Source organism: Misgurnus anguillicaudatus, chromosome 19, assembly GCF_027580225.2.
Source record: "Misgurnus anguillicaudatus chromosome 19, ASM2758022v2, whole genome shotgun sequence".
Lineage (NCBI taxonomy): Eukaryota > Metazoa > Chordata > Actinopteri > Cypriniformes > Cobitidae > Misgurnus > Misgurnus anguillicaudatus.
Genome location: NC_073355.2, coordinates 5,613,143 through 5,628,801, shown reverse-complemented (window position 1 = coordinate 5,628,801; position 15,659 = coordinate 5,613,143). Strand labels below are relative to the sequence as shown.

Here is a 15,659-nt window from a genome sequence, read left to right as displayed (position 1 = left end):
TTAAGCTAATCCCTTTTCTGGGAAACCACCCCATAGTGTTTTTGCAATGTTATGTGAAGAAAGAGTCATGTGATTCATGTAGACTTTAGGCAGTTCCAGGAAGTTCATAGCCAAGAATTGCATTTTAATATGTTTAATCATCAGAATCACAATGCATACAGACTTAATAATGTTGGGGTAAAAATAAAAGTATATGCTATATAGCACTAAAAATGGTTCCCCTATGATTACAAGCTATAAGTGCTAATTTAAAGGAACAGTATGTAGGATGGTGGCCAAAACTGGTACTGCAATCACAAAACTTGTGGCTAAAACTGGTACTGCAATCACACAACTGGTGGCCAACACACAAAATGACAACATAAACATCAGTTGAGGACTGCAACTCCACTTTTTAAATGACAATATCTTGGCCAGACCACTGTTGTCAGTGATATAAGTATTTAAAATGAAAATGATTTCTTAATGTCTAGTGACATATCAGGGCCATTTTTATGATTAATTGATATACATTTCTTACATACTGTTCCTTTAAGTGCTATTTAGCACCATTTTTTTTCAATACTGCAACTTCTGTTAATTAAAACATGTTACATTGTAACATTTTTACAAACCAGTTGTACTATACAGTATGTATTTTATTGTGTTGAGAGGAATGCCTGGGGGTTTAATACACACACAGGGACTGTTATAGTGTTTATTTCAGAGAGATGTGAGTTTGAGTGAGTGTGATAATATAGGTTTGATTCACCAGTGAGGTTGTGATGTGATTATAAGTATATATTTTGCCACACGTTGAAACTTTAACTTTAAATAAATCCTCATGTACAGATTCACACCTTCTTTATCCCTGTATTTTTTCCATTAGCGGCCTCCAAAGCTCGGTTTCAATTCAATACACTAAACAAATGCAATAATATAAATATAGCTGATCAGTTTGCTGATCTGTTCATGTTTAAAAAGATAAGCGTTTGCCTATGTAAACCCAACAGAAATTAAACAATAACCAAACAATATACAGGAATTTTGTATCTTTAAAGGGGACGGATCATCAAAATCTGACTTTTTCCATGTTTAAGTGCTATAATTGGGTTCTCCAGTGCTTCTATCAACCTGGAAAATGTGAAAAAGATCAACCCAGTAAGTAAGTTTTGGTAAACCATTCTCTGTAAGCATGTGAAAAAAATAGCTCATTGAAATTTGGTTCCCTTGTGATGTCAGAAGGGCATAATACTGCCTCTCAATCTGCACCAAGGCACATTTATTCTCATTCCTACAAAGTGGCAATTTTAACATGCTATAATAAATTATCTATATGGTATTTTGATCTAGAACTTCATATTCGATTTATTTGACATTTTAAAGGGACAATAAGTCAGATTTTCCCCCATCTAGTGGTGAAATTGTATTTTGCATTCAAACGAATATTGCTCTCTAGCGCCTCACTTTTCCAAATGCGTGTTGCACTTATGGTAGCCATTATGTGAATAAAAACGCGTTGTGGAAACGCGTTGGTAGGCTAGTGCTTTTAGTCCCTCTCTGCTATTATAGTTTATCAGTACGGTGGAACGACATGAAATGTGAAATGTCACCTTTAAAAAAAATCTAGGATCTTGCACAGCTCTTACTCTATAGGGTAAGTTCACCTAAAAATGAAAATCCACTGATTATTTATGCCATGCTCATGTCATTCAATTCTTTAATGTTGGTGAGGATGCACAGAGTGGTGTTGTACAATTCTGCAATCTTCCATAGTATCTGACTACGCCATGGATTATTTCCAAAGAAGTTACAAGAAATGTTTGGTCGAAGCCAATGGTGTAGTGGGCAGTGCTCTGACATATAGCGCAGATGCACTTTTGGCGACCCGAGTTCGATGGTCATTTGCCGATCCCCTACCCCTTTCTCCAACCAAACATTTCTTGTAACTTCTTTTCTGTCTTCTCTTTCACTGTTTTTTTAAATAAAGGCATAATAAAAAACTTAAAAAAAAGAAATGCAGTTCACAGACGTTAAAAGTTCAAGATAAAAAGTTAGATATGCTAGGATGGTAAGGAGTGAACAGTCTGGACATCTGTGGCTCTGTTTGGTTACATCCATATGTGTGCTGATTGTGCCCTAGCCAGTTCACATTTGGGATGTGTTGCCACTCTCCCATCTGCTGACTACATCTGGAGTGAACTTGGATTCATCCCAAACGCAGGTCGGTGATTCAGTGCCAGCTCAGAAAAAAAATGAGAGGAATGAAGGAGTAAGATAAAGTAGCAGCTAATTTACATCTCAGCATCAGAAAAAATCACATCCCGCTAACACCGAAGATTGATGTGCAAGATTTCTGCACTTCCTGTAAATTGGATGAAGGTGATCAGCAAAGAGAGGGTGGCAGTCGGGTTTGCAGGAGCGGGTCTAATGATCCTGTTTTTGTCAGGTGGTGTCGGAGGACTTACCTGCGAGCGGAGCTAATTGACATGCCGCGATGGTAAACAGACAGATGATTAGAATGGTGCAGAGAACCGCCTGATCCCCAGCTGATAACTCTGACAGCTGAACGCGAGCCTGCTTCAATCCCCTTTTAAAGATGCGTTCGCTTGGGTGGAACCGGCATGGAGGTGCTGTATTGTGTAGTTATTTGAAATGCTAGCTGAAGTGGGATTAGTGTGGGATTAAAGAACTAAATCAAAGTTGTTTTGTGGAAAGACAGAAAAAATGGAGAGAAAACTTGCTGGGAACAACACAGTGTTGTGTGTTCAGTTATTTTTCAGGAGGTTATTTACAGATACAGTTGTATATTTGGGTTTGCTAGCGCATGGCACAATAAAAAAGACCTGCCACAAAAAGCAGCTTTCATTTACTGAAACTACAGAGTTAAAGCGTGTACACCAAAGCGCTTAAACCCGGCTAAAAAAACGGCAGGCGGACATCGACTGCTTTCCAGCGTTATTTTAGCCAGAGTCGTATAAAGAGAGCTTTACGACACGCTTCAATCTCGCCGCCGCGCGGTCACGTGATTCATGTAACGTTCTACAGTTTCAAACAAAGCCGGGCTGCCAATCTGTTTGCATACTGTAGGTTTAAGCAAGGCAGACAACTTCAACATATATTTTAAGCTATTTTAGATAAATATTAATTTGTAATGTGATTTGATTTCTATACTTACTATATTCATAGTATTTTTTTTACTGGGGAATAATGGAGATACAGTAAATCAGTTAATAAAGTTAAACAGTTAATGGTGACCCCAAGATAACTGTCAGTAACCAAACAGATCTCATCTCCAATTTATTGCCATAATAGGGAAAATAAATACAATTGGAGTTAATCGGGGATGAGACCTGTTTGGTTACTGACTTTTTTCCAAATATATTATTTTGTAGCTTTTTTTAGTAAATATTAACCTGTAATGTGAATTATGTGAATAAACAAATAAAATGTATTATATGTGTTAAAAACACGTTTATAGTTCTGTCTTACTGTGTGTTTACACCAGCCGCGGTAGAGCCGGTAAAATTTGCGCGTAGTTGGACGCGTGGACATTTTGAGTTTACTTGCTTCATTCGTGCGCGGGCATAAAATTCTAGGCTGCGTCCTAAAACTTAGGCAGCTGACATGTTGCCTTGCGGCCTCATGAGGCAATGACTTCGGAGGAATAAAGGCAGCTCAGAGAAACATTTTCGGACACACTTTATAGGCAGCGTGTTTGAAATATAAACAGAGAGCGCCTTTGTGATAGGGCTGGGCGATTTGTCCTCCTAAAAAAAATTTGTTTTTTTTTAATAAAAAACTCGATTTACGATTCGATTTTTTTCCCCGGCTCCATTTGAAAGAAAATAATTGCAAACTGTACATATATTTTTAAAAATATATATTTATTATATTTAATTAAAATGCATCAACATAAAATTCCTGCAAATCCAAACCAACTCCACACGACTGAAGTCGAAGAGCATTTTTTTTTGGAAGGAGCTGGGGTGTATTCCAGAAAGCAGGGTTAACTTACCATTAGATTAACCCTGAACTTTGGGTTAATCAACCCCAAACTTGCTTACTCTGGGTATGTCGGTTCCAAAACACAGTTTAAGAGTTAGTTCAATCAACCCACTGAAAGTAACCCAGAGTTAATGCGCGCTCACGGTAACAACATAAAGGCATTGTCAATGGATCACAGATTTCACGAGTCACCATGGAAACGTCAGATAACTTAAAAGTTTTTAAATGAGAAATAACATTATAAACCAATACTTTCTGTCAAAATCAATGTTTTATAATTGGCTTAGAAGTATGTGATTACAAAACAGATAAAATTAATTAATTAAATAATTAATATGAACCTATTTTTACCCCATTTAAGTCCAATATTATGTGTTTCTCAACGAAAATACACATAATATTATTTAAAAGCCTGTAAAAATAATCATAGATTTTATATATGATTTTAAATATATTAATTATATCTAATTAGATATAATTAGACATAATTAAGATAATCTTTTCTCTTAAATGGTTTAAAATTAACAATGGTTTTACTACAGTTAAAACAAAAAACATGGTTACAGTAAAACCATGGTAACCACAAAATAACCATGGTTTTGACAACCATGGTTTTCAAAAACCATAGTTAAACCATGGTTAGTGTAGTAAAACCATGGTTTTGCTGATCAATGCCCCCCCCCAAAAAAAAACATGGTTACCACAACTTTACACCACTAAAGCCATGGTTAATTTTCGTAAGGGTTGTGGCATATAAAGTGCATAAATCTGTCATAAGGCTTATTTACAGTTTTTTTTTTTTTTTTTAGATATGATTGTATTGTGCGTGCATAAAATGCACTATGATTATATTCACTATATTGTACTTATTTCACTTCTGCTCCTTTGGGTGACCCTGTTTAGTTTTTGGACTTTCCATTGTATGACACAGTATCACCTTGGAACTTTAGTTATTTATGAATTGACAAAATTGATACATACTTTATTGTTAACATGAATTAACTGATGGAATTGTGTTTCATACATCCACTGATATTTGTAGATATATTAATAATGAACATAATTAAATGTATTCTATTTAGCCTGAACACAAATATGATTAAATTTTTATTAATAATAGACATAATTTAATGTATAGTAATTAGTCCAATCACAAATATCAATCCATGTTATTACAAAACTGTTTCTTTAAAGAAAATATCATAATTTTTTAAGAAAGCAATAAATATTTGCGACTGTAAATGTAATAAAATAAATGCTTTAACATTGTAAAATTATGCAAAATATATGCTTCCACGCTCGCTGCACGCTCATCACACGCATGCGCAGACATCCTCCGGAGCCTCGTTTTATTAACTAAAATGAACTTACCCTGCAACATAACCAGGGGCCTCATTTATAAACGTTGAGTACGCACAAAAGAAGGCGTACGCCACTCTCTACGCAATAGTTGTCATTTATAAAAAGCAAACTTGACGGGAAAATGTGCTGTCCGTCACGCAAGCTCTGACCCAAGCGTACGCACAAAAACGGGTGAAATGAGAAATGGCGACACCGTCGGCAGATGGAAGAAACACGTGAAAGTGACAACACTGCCTCTCATAAATAACATGAAGACTTCACAAAGCAAGTCTTACAATTAACAGCCTACACGAACACCCGTTTGATCCATCAGCAGTGAAAAAAAAATAAAGAAATCGAAAATTACAACAGAAATTCAAATGAACACATATTTGCTAAAAGAAAAGTGAAATATGTTCTGCAATAATATTGGCATGTTGTGCAATTCATCCTCATAAAGAATATAGTTAACAGAACGAAATAATGAACAAAACTGATATTCTCGTCAATGTGTCCGTCTGGCGGAGCAGAGATGCAATTACATAGATAGATAGATAGATAATTAAGGAGATAGAGATAGATAGATAAATAAATAGATAGATGTACTAATTGTCCACTGGGGAAAGTTGTTTTCATAGTAAACCATATCTTCATAATCTACGGAATTATGGTATTCATGCATATGCCTTTATTATGTTTTATTTTTGATAAAACAATGTATGGCGTATGTCTCAACCATTCAGAAAGCAACAAGAAATTACATTTGCGCTGAACAATGTTCCCTTTCCCCCACCCGTGGCAGACACACTCTGGCGATGGAGCGCTAGACGTTTTTTTGCCTCGACTTTGATGTCCGACCATTTCTTTTTTATTTCTGCCACGGTCCGAGGTTGTGAGGCTACAGCATTTACGGCGTCTGCCACCGTTTGCCACTCAAGTGCCTTTTTTGGCATTAGTAATGCCCACACTGTGCACTCCAAATACCATTTTTCTCCTCTTTTCCACCTCGCCAACGATAATTTCTACTTCACATTGAGTGAAGTTACGTTTTTTTGATTTCGCAATCAATGCATATTAACTTGTGGGCATTTCACGGACTATTTATGGGCAACTATGGGCCTGTCATGAAGCCGCAAAAGCTGCGCTACATTTAGAATTGATTGTGATTTATTAAGGGAAAAATGCGTAGGATGTGCGTGCGCACGGTTTTATAAATCCGAATATTTCTGTGCGTACGCACGTCCTATGTTTCATCCGTACGCCACTTCTGACGCAAATCCTACGCAAAGTTTTATAAATGAGGCCCCTGGTCCGGAGCAGGTTATCTTCAGAGAGTCAGTTGCTATGGTTACTTACATAACCCGAAAGTTACCTCCGTTTTTGGAACCGAAAGCAGAGGTTATCCGCTTACTTACTCCTAAACTTACCCGGGTAAGTCACATAACCTGCTTTCTGGAATACACCCCTGCTTTCTTTTGCCGGCTGTTTTTGCCATGTTGTTTGTGTATGGATGCGCTGCCCTCGGGAGAGGGGAGGGGCAGAGGGCTGAGCTGCAGGGAGCGTGCTAGTTAGCCTCATTTGCTAAAATCACCTGACTTGGCTAGTTTACCAACCAATGATTTGAAATAAAAGATTCATAAAGGTTTCAAGCCTCACTTAGCAGTGTTTCAAAAGCGACCTTCACTAACTGCTTGTGCGTATAGGTGTCCGTTCATGAAAGAGAGGTACACTAGTTCAGATGGCTTGCTGTGTATATGAAACCCTTCAATTATTATTGTTCAATTATGACATTTTTAGGAATGCACTTCTTGGCTGCAAAGTGTAACTAAGCTTTATTTAGTGTCTGCATTACGTTTATGGTATACTATATATGCATGTTCATGGCATACTTTATTTTGAACCAACAATAAAAATTCAAGCTAATGAAACCTAGTCTATTGAGCATTGGATTAACATTTTTATGCATTACGTCACATTTCCCTTGAACGAGTCTTTGTATCTTACATCTACAAAGCCAGAATGGTTCAAGTGTTTATCTTTCTCATTTCCCTCAAGAGAGGAATTCAGCTAGGAGCGATGTAACAACGAAACCCTTGTTCTTACATTGATCCAACCGCTCTTCATCAAAGTGAGAGGGTTTGAGACGAACATTGGCAAGTGAGGAAGCTAATATGATCCTTGAATCCTCAGGGGTGTACTGCAGCCTACCTGTTACTGTATTTTTACTACTCTGATACTTTGGTAAAGCCTATGGTTACTTTCTCTGCGAATTTACATCTTATAAAACTAAGATCTGGATGTTGATTGGTCGATAGAGTCCATTTTACATTTCCATTGGGCAGATGCTTTTATCCAAACTGACTTACGTACTGATATACATTTTATCAGCGTGTGTGTTCCCTGGGACTTGAAACACGTCCTTTTGCGTTGCTAGTATTCAAGCTAGATATAATACATGATTGACAACATACACATAGCTTGTTTACAGTTACTTTAGTATACTAATTGTATTTCATATAGCCTACGAATAACACCAACACACACAAACGTTTTATATTTGCAAATTGTTGCAATTACTTGCGGATATCCATTTGAAAGTCTTGTAGGACAACTCATGAGGTCTGTTTGGTCCAATGCCAAGCGACTCTTCGTAAAGTGTCCACACCACTTACAGCACTCCCGAGCGTCTGGGGCAGTCCAATAAAAGTAAAAAAGTAATTTCAAACTGACGTTTACTCGTTTTCTGGACTCATATTACTGCGCTACACTTGACAGCCCAAAGCCATCTTGATGTCATGAAACTTCATGCCAAGAGACACGACCTCGTCCCCGTTTTGGCCAGCAATCTAGAGTCACTTCAGCCTTGGAGGTTGTTACTATCATTTTTTTTTAGGTAACCTAAGCCAGGACTAGCTCTATATACATGCCCTCATTCTTTCACAGCTGTGATCCCTGGGAAGTAGCAAAATAAGACTACGTCTTGAGGACCTACCGTGAGAGAGATAAGAAAAAGAGAGAGAAAGAGAGGAAGACTTCTTGATTAATTGAGACAGAACTGACTCACCGCAAGTCATTAAGTCGCCACTGGGTTGAACGCACGTCACTTCTCATTTGACTCCACAGGCCGCTTTCATATCTCTCCATCTCTCTTGTTTTCTCTCTTTGTTTATCTCTTCCTCCCTGTAATCATACGCTTCCTCACCCAGCTCATAAAGCTCTGCATTTGTCAGCTCTAATAGCGAGTATGGATCTTCATTAAGAGCGCAAGAGCTTTTTAGCAAGGCCTGGATACATTAGCGCCTTTTCCCAAGTTTATGTCAGAGGTTAAAGAGATACCCCAGATAGCAGTCAGTTCTGGGCCGATTCTGGCTTTTTTCCGCCAGTGTCGGCTGAAAGCCGGACAGATTTTTAGTGTATGCGCCAGAACTGGCCCAGATGAGGAAATAGTATACCAGTAGTAAACACTATTTATAGCTGTTGGCCCGAGTGTAAGCATACTCAGCTGAAGTCCGGGACTACTAAAGTAGCGTCTCAGTGTAATCGGGCCAAATCTGGCATTGTGTAGTCGGACCGACTACGTTGCATTGTGCCTGGACCGTTTATGGTTTGATATGATACTGCCAAGATGTGTATGATGTCAGAAATTCAGTATGTGGCCCGATACCAGTGGAACTGACAAATGCCGGTTGTAATGCTGTTTGGCGGCAATTTAAAAATGTTTATGCTTCAGACGGACAGTATACAGTACACGGCCCGATTCCGTGATGCGGCAATCAGCCCTCTAGCTGTTGAACGGCAACATCACCACTGCTGTTATGATTTGAATCAAGCAGAGCACAAAGCTGAGCTCCCGTTCGACACAGACACCATCATCAATAACTGGTAAGTCACTGATTTAGTTTTTATATGTTAAAATGCATGATAACAATGAAAAGGAATTGTTTGCTACATATTCAAAACCATGAATTTTCCTGCATGTTTAGCCAGCTATCACGTTAGCTTAAATATTGTTGTTAGTAAGCTGAATCCATTTAGAAAGATGTAAATAACCAGTCGTCGTTCACGTGCAGGTTAACAGGTTTTTAATAATCAAGCAGAGAATTCAGACACACGTTCGTATCTTCATAAAAAGGAGCAGTACACACAACCTTATTTGAGCTAAAGTAGTTAAGAAGTTAAAGAGCACCCTGCTGAAAAATCCAGCATCAAACCAGCATGGGAATTATGATGGTCTTTGCTGGTGGTCACCAGCATAACAGCACCAAAACACAACATATGCTGTGGCTTGCTGGTATGACCAGCATGGGATGCTGGTGCTAATGCTGGTTTGGTGATGGTCCTGGTTTGAGGCTGTTTAGCTGGTGTTCACTAGCAAACCAGCACCAAAACACAACATATGCTGGTCTTGCTGGTATGCTGTTTTTTTCAGAAGGGCACATTTTTCAGATTCACGAATTTACACACACTTTGATGTGTAAGTGTTAAAGACATGTGAACGATGTGCAAATGTACAAAACCCTACACTGTAAAAATGTGCTGCAATTATGCAGCTGGTTGCCAGTAACTTACTGTAGAAGTTAAAGACTGAAAATGTTTCATGTTAATTTAACTTTGAACAAACTGTTGCCAGTAAATAACATAAATGTAAAATCTACAGTAAGTTACTGGCAGCTAGTTGGCAGTAACACCCAGTAATACTGTAATTTCTACAGAAATTTTTTACAGTGTAAGTAAACAATGACGCCAGTTATCTTCTTCAACTTAAATCTCTTTTCTTGGACTACAACAAACACACAACAGTTTACTTCTATGGATTGCACACAACTTTTCTTAAATTAGCACACAAAAAATAGCATGCATCACCTCTTTGATATAAGCAATCAACTACTGTATGACCTGTGTCCTGTATGAAACTATGACCAACTATTAAGACTATAAATCTGTTTCAGGTTAACTGGTTGGGGCTTATTGGCGGGACAGATGTACGAGACTGCACATGGCATATATTGAAGAGGGCGACCGACAACTCCTTGGCTTAAAACCTCAACTGGATGGAAAAGACTTTATTTGCCACCCTCTAACTCAGAGAGGTAGTGATTGGTAAATATATCTGTTAATTATTTGTTAATAAAAATTAGACATTTCTTTTTAATATGCTCATTAAATGTTAAAGAATTCACAATGACAATATGGATTACTTATTTTAAAGATGCAGTTCGGAGAAGGTCCCTTACAGTTGTGGAGGGGACAATGAAGAGGTGGCTTGATCGAGAGGGTGGGTGCAAGAGACAACTTTAGCAAAAGAAAAGCAGTTAGTGTTAGCGCCTGTGTTTGAGTCTGCAAAGGAGAATGTTTTGTGCTGTAAAAAGAGTGGTTGTGTTTTGGTTAAATGTGTTTAACTTGTTTTAATTACTTGGCTTGTGTGTGAGGGGTGTGTGTGCGTGTGGGTTGGTATATGTGGTTTATGGGGAATAGTGTATAATGACATGTTTAATATGCTATAAACATGCTTTACAGGGACACAATACTAAGTGGTACTTTTTTAGATTAAAGACTTCCAACAGATTTTTGTTATGGTTGGGCTTAGGGACTGGGGTAAGTTAAGGCAATAGAATATACAGTTTGTACAGTATAAAATGCATTGTGTCTATGGAATTGTCCCGGTAAACCACATATGCCAATGTGTGTGTTTGGTGTGTGTGTGAGAGAGAATTTTTTTCTTTAAATGTTAATTAATTTGTTTTACATGTTGTCTCGCTGTAATTGCTTAAGGGGATAATTCACCCCAAAATTGCAATTTTTATCATAAATCACTTCCCCTCTGTCGTTCTAAACCAACAAGTGCTTAGATTGTCTTTAGAACACGTTTTAGATATTTTTGATGAAAACTGGGAGGCTTCTGTCCGTCCCATTGATTTCAGTAAGTTTTACAATCCATTTAACACAAAAGAATGAAAGACATTGCCAAAAAGTTCAGTGTTCCATCAGTATTTCAATGAAAAAAATTTTCAACAGTTTGTTCTTCTCCTTGGTCGTTCAGGGCCTGTTAACGACCAGACTGCGGCGCATCCTGCTGACGTCACCTGCTGCTGACGTCACCTGCTGACGTAGTTCCCAGCGTACAGACAGAATAGGCTGCCAAGCAGGGGCGGATCTACCGGGGTGGCACGGGGTGGCAGTTGCCACCCTAAATAAAAGCATTGCCACCCCATATGCCACCCCAGCGCTGGTATCCTAATATATATAATATATACCCGAGTAGGCTCTTTTAACCAGAAAGGCAATGTAGTTTTTCTCTGCGTGTGTTAAGGGGTGGGAGACACATATCTGACGATGATTGGTGTGTGTGTCTTAGAGGGGGTGGGACAACCACATAGCTGATGGTGATTGGCTTAATTTCCATCGTTAGCCAACCAGAGGCAGCAGGGTTCATACCCGGTCATAGAGAAGCACGCACAGTCAGTCCGAGCAGAAAGTCTTTTACAGTGTAAAAAAAGTCTGTGCAGTCTTGTCAACTTGGTCGCTATATTAAGAAACTTTTTAGACCCCTTTAGCGACTTTATAAAAAACAACTTGGACAAATCTAGCGATCTTTTCTGGCGTGGTTGGAAACTTTTGGAAACTGCCGTGAAAGCATGCATCACCCCATAAGGCATTCACATGCAGCCCGGATCTCGCGCTGCAGTCCATCCGTGATCCGAGTCGCACAAATCCGCGACAACAGAGCGATGGAAAGTATAACGAACTCAAAACAAAGGTAGCGGACGCAAGCACAAAGTATAAAAAGCACAAACGTTACTTTTCCATCGTTGAGGTGAAAGGCAAGAATGTTTATGAATGTGCAACTTATGCCCATGAAGAAAGAGTCTCTTCACGTCTGTAGCAAGTAATTCTGATCTATTAAAGCACCTCACATCATCACATGCTGGAAAAAATAGTGTTTTCTCTTTAGTGTCTTTAAGTATTTAAGTTGAGCATCACATCAGCAAATCAGAGTACTGAATACGGTCATATTTTACAGATAAATGCTGCATCAGGATAAAAATACAAAACTGTTGATTGTTAATTTTGCCTGAGGTAGTTGCTTAAAACAACTGAAAGACAAAACTTAATGATACTATGAAAATAGTATGAGGCTGATATCCATTTTTTAAACCAAAAAGAATAGAAAAATCAAATACTATGGGAGTGGAAGGTACAAATAAAACAGAATAATATGTTGTGGAAGGGAAAGGAGTAGATGAAGTCATGAAAGAATGAAACATATAGATGGCAAATAGCTAAAAGAAGTGAAAAGACAGATATCCATCATGAAGTGAGTGAAAGGATTAAAGAAGAGGGTTATATGATAGAAAGAGATGTGTGCCTTTCATATATGTTTTACATTAATATAAACTAGGCAAACCTATTTTATTTATATAACAGTCTTTATACCATGTTCAACCTTGCTCATCATGGTTACAGTCAGTGTTTTTAGATATTGGTAAGATGTGTGTATTAAGACAAAGGGTGCTATAGTAGAGATGCTAAAGGTAGCTGCTTGGGTACTTATAGGAACATTTGTTTTTGCCTGTTTTTATGTTATAAAAATTTGAGGTCCAGTGTATACACCGCATATAGTACAGTATATAATTTTTTGTATCCACGATAACCATGCAAGGATGCTTACTTCATTGCCACCCCTCGTAGTTCTCATGCCACCCCCTTGCCACCCCATAAATAATTTTCTAGATCCGCCCCTGCTGCCAAGTAATTTGTACATTTATTTGGGCTGTTTAAGTATTGTTACAATGTTTGCATTATGCTTTAAAAAAACATTGGTAACCACATCAGCAAGTGACGAGAGCTGCAGGTGATGTCAGCAGCATCGCTGTAGTCTGGTCTTGAATACACTTTCAACAACTAAGGAGGAGAACAAATTGTTGAAATTGTTCGTTTTATTTTCTTTGTGCACAAAGTGTTCTTGTCACTTCATAATATTATTATTAAACTACTAATGGAAAGTGGACCTTTTTGGCGATGTCTTTCATTCTTTTCTGGGAAACGGATTGTGAGACTGGCTTGAGTCAATGGGACGGACAAAAGCCTCCCGGTTTTCATAAAAAAATTCTAGGGGTGTGTTCTGAAGACGATCAGAGCACTTGGTGGTTTGGAACGACACAGGGGTAGGTGATTTATGAGAAAATTATAATTTTAAGGGTGAACTATCCCTTAAAAATGTTTATAAAGTGGGTTATGTGCTTGTAAAATGTGTTGTGTAAGAGATATATGTCTGTTTGTATTTGTTGGGTTTTTGTAAAGTGTACTGAATTTGTTAAGAATTAATATGTTCAAAATTACGGTTAATTGTTGGTACATGTTAAAACATGTTCATATTTATGTATTTGTTAACTGTTAATTCACATTAATGTGATGTGTGTATTTTTTTAATAAAAGGCTCTTAATCTTCTTAAATGGGTGTATTTTTCTTGAAAAATAAAAAATATACAATATTTACAGTTTCTGGGCCACATCTGGCCCAGGGACCATGCAGATGTTGTCAGCCACATAAAACAAAGGGTCTGGGCCAGACTTGGGCCAAATAAGCAATTTAAGTCACTTTACAGTGTGCTAGCCAGACCTGGGCCAAATAAGCAATTTAAGTCACTTTACAGTGTGCTAGCCAGACCTGGGCCAAATAAACAATTTAGGTCACTTTACAGTGTGCTGACCAAATCTGGGCCAAGTCATTATGTAAGATCTATTTTACTGGGTGTGGGCCACAACTGGCCCAGATTTAATAGTTTGATCCAATTTTTAGTGTGTGGGCCAGTTTTGGGCCGGGGACCCAGCCAGAACTGGGCCAGAACTCAAGCAAATATGTGGCCCAGTGGTGGGCCAGCCAGATTTTGCTATCTGGGACAGATGAGCCCAGCTGAGACTGGGACCGCCGCATTTTGGGGCCTCCATTTGCGTGACTCATGCACATGTGAGGATAAATAAATGACTCTCATTTGTCATTGACCATAGTCCACACTCCGGTTAAGGTTTTATTTATATAAACCAAACAAAAGAGGTTTGTATGCTAAATAGAGCGTCTATAATACATACAGTCTAGATATATATTCTAGTTTTATTATACATTTTATAATGAATTAAAACTATTTTAGCCTTAAGTTACTCAGTCTACCTATTAAAATATGAATATTAGAAAAATAAAATATGAATTCTTATATTTCTATTTCATTAAAGAGCACATATTTAATTGCTAAAAGCAACATTATTTTGTAGATTTGGTATAATATAATGTGTTTGCGGTGTTTATGATTAAAAACACATTATTTTCCACATACCGTACATTTTTGTAGCTTAAGACTTCACTTTCTTGCTGAAACACACAGATTTGAAAAGCTCAGTGTCCCTGATTGGCCAGCTAATCTGTATGTTGTGATTTGTCTGAATAACTCTGACGTCAGCTGGAAAGGTGACGCTCCTTACCATGTTTGAAAGATTCTGTCGCAATGCTAACAGTAGTTAACCCCCTGGGATCCAAAAACACTGCGCCGCGTTTTGACATGTTTTCTTCCTTATCATAGCAGTATCAACTTAAAATACTCCATCATTAATAATCATACACTTATGTGTTTGACATCATTTGAAACTGTGAAGGGTCTTCTTCAATTTGTGTACATTCACATTAACAACAGATCTTTGTGTTTTTGTCAAATAAAGAAAATAAACAGGGTGCGCATTCAGACATTTCTGTCTCCGCCAGCTGTCTCTCAAAACACGTTACAAAAATCAATTGAAACTCCGTGAATACTCATCACACAAACATGATACACATATCCAAAGAAAGCCTGAAATGTCTACTTTTAAACAAGCTTATTATAATCAAAAACAAATATTGCCTCTTTATATAATCTGCATTGAAGTAAAGAGAGTACTGTTGTTCCTGGCTGACATCATTATCTCTAATGCGGTCACACCCACAAGCGGTACCGCTGTTGATATGGTAATAAACAGACGAACAGTTTAAACATTGACAAACAAAGCGTAAAGTTTTATCAGATTTAAAGACTATACCGCATGTTTGGATGATAAACTTTATACTCACTCGTGAGGAATATCTTCATTTATGTCTGGACATTAAGGAAGAGAAGCGTTGATCTTTAACGTTAATGTTACCTAAGAAGATGAACAATGGAAGGCGCACTGGAGGAGGATTTATTCCTGAAGTATGTAGTTTATCCTCATTTATATTTTTTATCATGTAATATGCTTATGGCTTGTGCAGTTCAGCCTACATAAGCGACCTCAGCAGACTGCACGCTTTGGATTAAAAAACTTTC

At 37.8% G+C, this 15,659-nt stretch overlaps 1 long non-coding RNA gene across 1 annotated transcript; it reads left to right on the top strand.

Moving 5' to 3' along the window:
- Positions 1 to 9,027: 9,027 nt before the first annotated feature.
- LOC129451649 (uncharacterized) lies at positions 9,028 to 11,465 on the top strand. Its single transcript, XR_012359082.1, has 3 exons — positions 9,028 to 9,210; positions 10,278 to 10,428; positions 10,538 to 11,465. It is a non-coding gene; the product is annotated as an uncharacterized lncRNA (long non-coding RNA).
- Positions 11,466 to 15,659: the final 4,194 nt, after the last annotated feature.